The sequence below is a fragment of the Somniosus microcephalus genome, unplaced genomic scaffold (assembly GCF_052327205.1).
Source record: "Somniosus microcephalus isolate GS21.2 unplaced genomic scaffold, FLI_Smic_1.0 unresolved_chr1, whole genome shotgun sequence".
NCBI classification, from domain to species: Eukaryota; Metazoa; Chordata; class Chondrichthyes; order Squaliformes; family Somniosidae; genus Somniosus; species Somniosus microcephalus.
Window position 1 is genome coordinate 78,348,947 of NW_028225179.1, and position 6,872 is coordinate 78,355,818.

Here is a 6,872-nt window from a genome sequence, read left to right on the forward strand (position 1 = left end):
TCACCCCCATACCCTTTAATATCCCACCCAGTGTAATCCCACTCTCCTGCTCACTCCCCATCCACTTTTATATCCCACCCAGTCTAATCCCACTGTCCTGCTCACTCTCAATATCGTTTAATATACAACACAGTCTAATCCCACCATCCTGCTCACTCCCCATACATTTTAACATCCCATCCAGTCTAATAACACTGTCCCGCTCTCTTCCCAGATCCTTAAATATCCAACACAGTCTAATCCCACACACCTGCTCTCGCCCCATATATTTTATTATCCAACCCAGTGTAATCTGACATTCCCTCTCACTCCCCATATCCTTTTATATCCCACCCAGACCAATCCCACTCTCCTACTCACTCCCCATTCCCTTTAATATCCCACCCAGTGTATTCCGACTCTCCCTCTCACTTCCCATATCCTTTAATATCGCACCCAGTCTAATCCCACTCTCCTGCTCACTCCCCATACACTTTAATATCCCACCCCGTCTAATTCCACACTCCCGCTCACTCCCCATAACGTTTAATATCCCACACAGTCTAATCCCACGCGCCTGCTCACTCCCCATACCCTTTAATATCCCACCCAGTGTATTTAGACTCTCCCTCTCGCTCCCCATACCCTTTAATATCACACCCAGTCTAATCCCACTCTCCTGCTCACTCCACATACCCTTTAATGTCCCTACCCAGTCTAATCCCACTCTCCTGCTCACTCCCCATACCATTTAATATCCCACCCCGTCTAATCCCACTCTTATGCTCACTCCCCATACCTATTAATATACCACCCAGTCTAATCCCACTCTCCTGCGCACTCCCCATACCCTTTCATACCCCACAAAGTCTAAACCCACTCTCCTGCTCACTCCCCATATACTTTAATATCCCACCCAGTCTAAATGCACTCTCCTGCACACTCCTCATACCCTTAATATTCACCCAGTCTAAACCCACTCTCCTGCCTCCCCAAAACTCTTGAATATCACACCCAATCTAATCCCAATCTCCTGCTCACTCCCTATACACTTTAATATCCAATGCAGTTTAATCCCAATTTCCTGCTCAGTCCCCATACCCTTTAATATCCCATCCAGTCTAAGCCCACTCTCCCGCTCACTCCCAATACCCTTTAATATCCCACCCAGTCTAATCCCTCTCTCCTGCTCACTCCCCATACCCTTTAATATCTCACCCAGTCTAATCCCACTCTCCTGCTCACTCCCCATACCCTTTAGTATCCCACCCCGTCTAATCCCACACTCCCGCTCACTCACCATACCCTTTAATATCCCACCCAATCTAATCCCACTCTCCTGCTCATTCCCCATACCCTTTAATATCCCACCCCGTCTAATCCCACACTCCCGCTCACTTCCCATACCGTTTAATATCCCACACAGTCTAATCCCACGCTCCTGCTCACTCCCCATACCCTTTAATATCCCACCCAGTCTAATCCCACTCTCCTGCTCACTCCCCATACCCTTTAATATCCCACCCCGTCTAATCCCACACTCCCGCTCACTCACCATACCCTTTAATATCCCACCCAATCTAATCCCACTCTCCTGCTCATTCCCCATACCCTTTAATATCCCACCCCGTCTAATCCCACACTCCCGCTCACTTCCCATACCGTTTAATATCCCATCCAGTCTAGTCCCACTCTCCTGCTCACTCCCCATACCCTTTAATATCCCACCCAGTCTAATCCCACTCTCCTGCTCACTCCCCATACACTTTAATACCCCGCCCAGTCTTATCCCACTGTCCCGCTCATTCCCATTACCGTTTAATATCCCACCCAGTCTAATCCCACTCTGCTGCTCACTCCCCATACCCTTTACTATCACACCCAGTCTAATCCCAGACTTCTACTCACTTCCAAATTCCTTTAATATCCCACCAGTCTAATCCCACTCTCCCGCTCACTCCCCATACCATTTAATATCCCATCCAGTCTAATCCAACTCTCCTGCACACAACCCATACCCGTTAATATCCCACCCAGTCTAATCCCATTCTCCTGCTCACTCCCCATACCCTATAATATCCCACCCAGTCTAATCCCACTCTCCTAATCACTCCCCATTCCCTTTAATATCCCACCCAGTGTAATCCCACTCTCCTGATCACTCCCCATACCCTTTAATATCCCACCCAGACTAATCCCACCCTCCTGCTCACTCCCCATACATTATAATATCCCACCCAGTATAATCCCACACTTCGACCCTCTCCAAAATTCCTTTAATATCTCACCAGTCTAATCCCATTATCCCGCTCTCTCCCAATACCATTTAATATCCCATCCAGTCTAATCCCACTCTCCTGCTCACTCCCCATACCCTTTAATATCCCACCCAGTCTAATCCCACTCTCCTGCTCACTCCCCATACCCTTTACTAACCCACCCAGACTAATCCCACTCTCCTGCTCACTCCCCATACCCTTTAATATCGCACCAGTCTAATCCCACTGTCCCGCTCACTACCCATACCCAGTAATATCCCACCCAGGCTAATCCCACCCTCCTGCTCATTCCCCATACCTGTTAATATCCCACCCAGTCTAATCCAACTCTCCTGCTCACTCCCCATACACTTTAATATCCCATCCAGTCTTAGCCCACTCTCCTGCTCTCTGCCAATACCCTTTAATATCCCACACTGTCTAATCCCACTCTCCTGCTCACCCCTCATAACCTTTAATATCCACCCAGTCTAATCCCACTCTTCTGCTCACTCCCCATACACTTTAATATCCCATCCAGTCTGATCCCACTGTCCCGCTCATTCCCAATACCGTTTAATATCCCACCCAGTCTAATCCCACTCTCCTGCTCACTCCCCATACCCTTTAATATCCCACCAGTCTAATCCTACTCTCCCGCTCACTCCCCATACCCTTTAATATCCCACCCAGTCTAATCCCACTGTCCCGCTCGCTCCCAATACCGTTTAATATCCGACACAGTCTTATCCCACTCTCCTGCTCACGCCCCATACCTTTTAATATCCCATCCAGTCTAATCCCACCCTCCTGCTCAATCCCCATACACTTTAATATCCCACCCAGTGGAAACCCACTCTCCTGCTCACTCCCCATACACTTTAACATCCCACCCAGTATAATCCCACACTCCCGCTCGCCCCCCGTGCACTTTAATATCCACCCAGGCTAAACCCACTCTCCTGCTGACTCACCATACCCTTTAATATCCCACCCAGTCTAAACCCACTCACCTGCTCGCTTCCCATACATATTAATATACCACCCAGTCTAATCCCACTCTCCTGCGCACTCCCCATACCCTTTCTTATCCCACATAGCCTAAACCCACTCTCCTGCTCAATCCCCATATACTTTAATATCCCACCCAGTCTAAAGGCACTCTCCTGCTCACTCCTCATACCCTTTAATATTCACCCAGTCTAAACCCACTCTCCTGCCTCCCCAAAGCTCTTTAAAATCACACCCAGTCTAATCCCAATCTCCTGCTCACTCCCTATACACTTTAATATCCAATGCAGTTTAATCCCAATCTCCTGCTCAGTCCCCATACCCTTTAATATCTCACCCAGTCTAATCCCACTCTTCTAATCACTCCCAAAGAACTTTAATATCTCACCAGTCTAACCCCACTCTCCTGCTCACACCCCATATACTTTAATATCCCATCCAGTCTAATCCCACTCTCCTGTTCACTCCCCATACACTTAAATATCGCACCCAGTCTAATCCCACTCTCCTGCTCACTCCTCATACCCTTTAATATCCATCCAGTTTTATCCCACTCTCCTGCTCACTCCCCATAACCTATAATGTCGCACCCAGTGGAATCCCAATCTCCTGCTCACTCCCCATACACTTTAATATCCCACCCATTCTAATCCCACTGTCCCGCTCACTCCCAATACCGTTTAATATCCGACACAGTCTAATCCCACCCTCCTGCTCACTCCCCATACCCTTTAATATCCCATCCAGACTAATCCCACTGTCCCGCTCACTCCCCATTCCCTTAAATATCACACAGTCTAATCCCACTCTCCTGCTCACGTCCCATACCCTTTAATATCCCATCCAGTCTAATCCCACTGTCCCGCTCACTCCCCATTCCGTTTAAATCCCACCCAGTCTAATCCCACTCTCCCTCTCACACCCCATATCCTTTAATATCCCACCCAGTCTAATCCCACTTTCCTACTCATTCCCCATACCCTTTAATATCCCACCCAGTGTATTCCGACTCTCCCTCTCACTCCCCATATCCTTTAATATCCCACCCAGTCTAATCTCACTCTCCTGCTCATGCCCCATACCCTTTAATATCCCATCCAGTCTAAGCCTACTCTCCCGCTCACTCCCGATACCGTTTAATATCCCACACAGTCTAATCCCACTCTTCTGCTCACTCCCCATACCCTTTCATATCCCACCCAGCCTAATCTCACTATCCTGCTCATTCCCCATACCCTTTAATATCCCACCCAGTCTAATCCCACTCTCCTGCTCACTCCCCATACCCTTTAATATCCCACCCAGTCTAATCCCACTCTCCTGCTCACACCCCATACCCTTTAATATCCCACCCAGTTTAATCCCATTCTCCTGCTCACTCCCAATACCCTTTACTATCCCACCCAGTCTAATCCCACTCTCCTGTTCACTCGTCATACCCTTTAATACCCACCCAGTCTAATCCACCTCTCCTGCTCACCCCCATACCCTTTAATATCCCACCCAGTGTAATCCCACTCTCCTGCTCACTCCCCATCCACTTTTATATCCCACCCAGTCTAATCCCACTGTCCTGCTCACTCTCAATATCGTTTAATATACAACACAGTCTAATCCCACCATCCTGCTCACTCCCCATACATTTTAACATCCCATCCAGTCTAATAACACTGTCCCGCTCTCTTCCCAGATCCTTAAATATCCAACACAGTCTAATCCCACACACCTGCTCTCGCCCCATATATTTTATTATCCAACCCAGTGTAATCTGACATTCCCTCTCACTCCCCATATCCTTTTATATCCCACCCAGACCAATCCCACTCTCCTACTCACTCCCCATTCCCTTTAATATCCCACCCAGTGTATTCCGACTCTCCCTCTCACTTCCCATATCCTTTAATATCGCACCCAGTCTAATCCCACTCTCCTGCTCACTCCCCATACACTTTAATATCCCACCCCGTCTAATTCCACACTCCCGCTCACTCCCCATAACGTTTAATATCCCACACAGTCTAATCCCACGCGCCTGCTCACTCCCCATACCCTTTAATATCCCACCCAGTGTATTTAGACTCTCCCTCTCGCTCCCCATACCCTTTAATATCACACCCAGTCTAATCCCACTCTCCTGCTCACTCCACATACCCTTTAATGTCCCTACCCAGTCTAATCCCACTCTCCTGCTCACTCCCCATACCATTTAATATCCCACCCCGTCTAATCCCACTCTTATGCTCACTCCCCATACCTATTAATATACCACCCAGTCTAATCCCACTCTCCTGCGCACTCCCCATACCCTTTCATACCCCACAAAGTCTAAACCCACTCTCCTGCTCACTCCCCATATACTTTAATATCCCACCCAGTCTAAATGCACTCTCCTGCACACTCCTCATACCCTTAATATTCACCCAGTCTAAACCCACTCTCCTGCCTCCCCAAAACTCTTGAATATCACACCCAATCTAATCCCAATCTCCTGCTCACTCCCTATACACTTTAATATCCAATGCAGTTTAATCCCAATTTCCTGCTCAGTCCCCATACCCTTTAATATCCCATCCAGTCTAAGCCCACTCTCCCGCTCACTCCCAATACCCTTTAATATCCCACCCAGTCTAATCCCTCTCTCCTGCTCACTCCCCATACCCTTTAATATCTCACCCAGTCTAATCCCACTCTCCTGCTCACTCCCCATACCCTTTAGTATCCCACCCCGTCTAATCCCACACTCCCGCTCACTCACCATACCCTTTAATATCCCACCCAATCTAATCCCACTCTCCTGCTCATTCCCCATACCCTTTAATATCCCACCCCGTCTAATCCCACACTCCCGCTCACTTCCCATACCGTTTAATATCCCACACAGTCTAATCCCACGCTCCTGCTCACTCCCCATACCCTTTAATATCCCATCCAGTCTAGTCCCACTCTCCTGCTCACTCCCCATACCCTTTAATATCCCACCCAGTCTAATCCCACTGTCCCGCTCATTCCCATTACCGTTTAATATCCCACCCAGTCTAATCCCACTCTGCTGCTCACTCCCCATACCCTTTATTATTGTACCCAATCCAAACCCACTCTCCTGCTCACACCCCATACCCTTTAATATCCCACCCAGTTTAATCCCATTCTCCTGCTCACTCCCAATAACTTTTACTATCCCACCCAGTCTAGTCCCACTCTCCTGTTCACTCGTCATACCCTTAAATATCCACCCAGTCTAATCCCACTCTCCTGCTCACCCCCATACCCTTTAATATCCCACCCAGTCTAATCCCACTCTGCTGCTCACTCCCCATACCCTTTATTATTGTACCCAATCCAAACCCACTCTCCTGCTCACACCCCATACCCTTTAATATCCCACCCAGTGTAATCCCACTGTCCTGCTCACTCCCAATACCGTTTAATATACAACACAGTCTAATCCCACCATCCTGCTCACTCCCCATACATTTTAACATCCCATCCAGTCTAATAACACTGTCCCGCTCACTCCCCATACCCTTAAATATCCAACACAGTCTAATCCCACACACCTGCTCTCGCCACATATATTTTAATATCCAACCCAGTGTAATCTGACACTCCCTCTCACTCCCCATA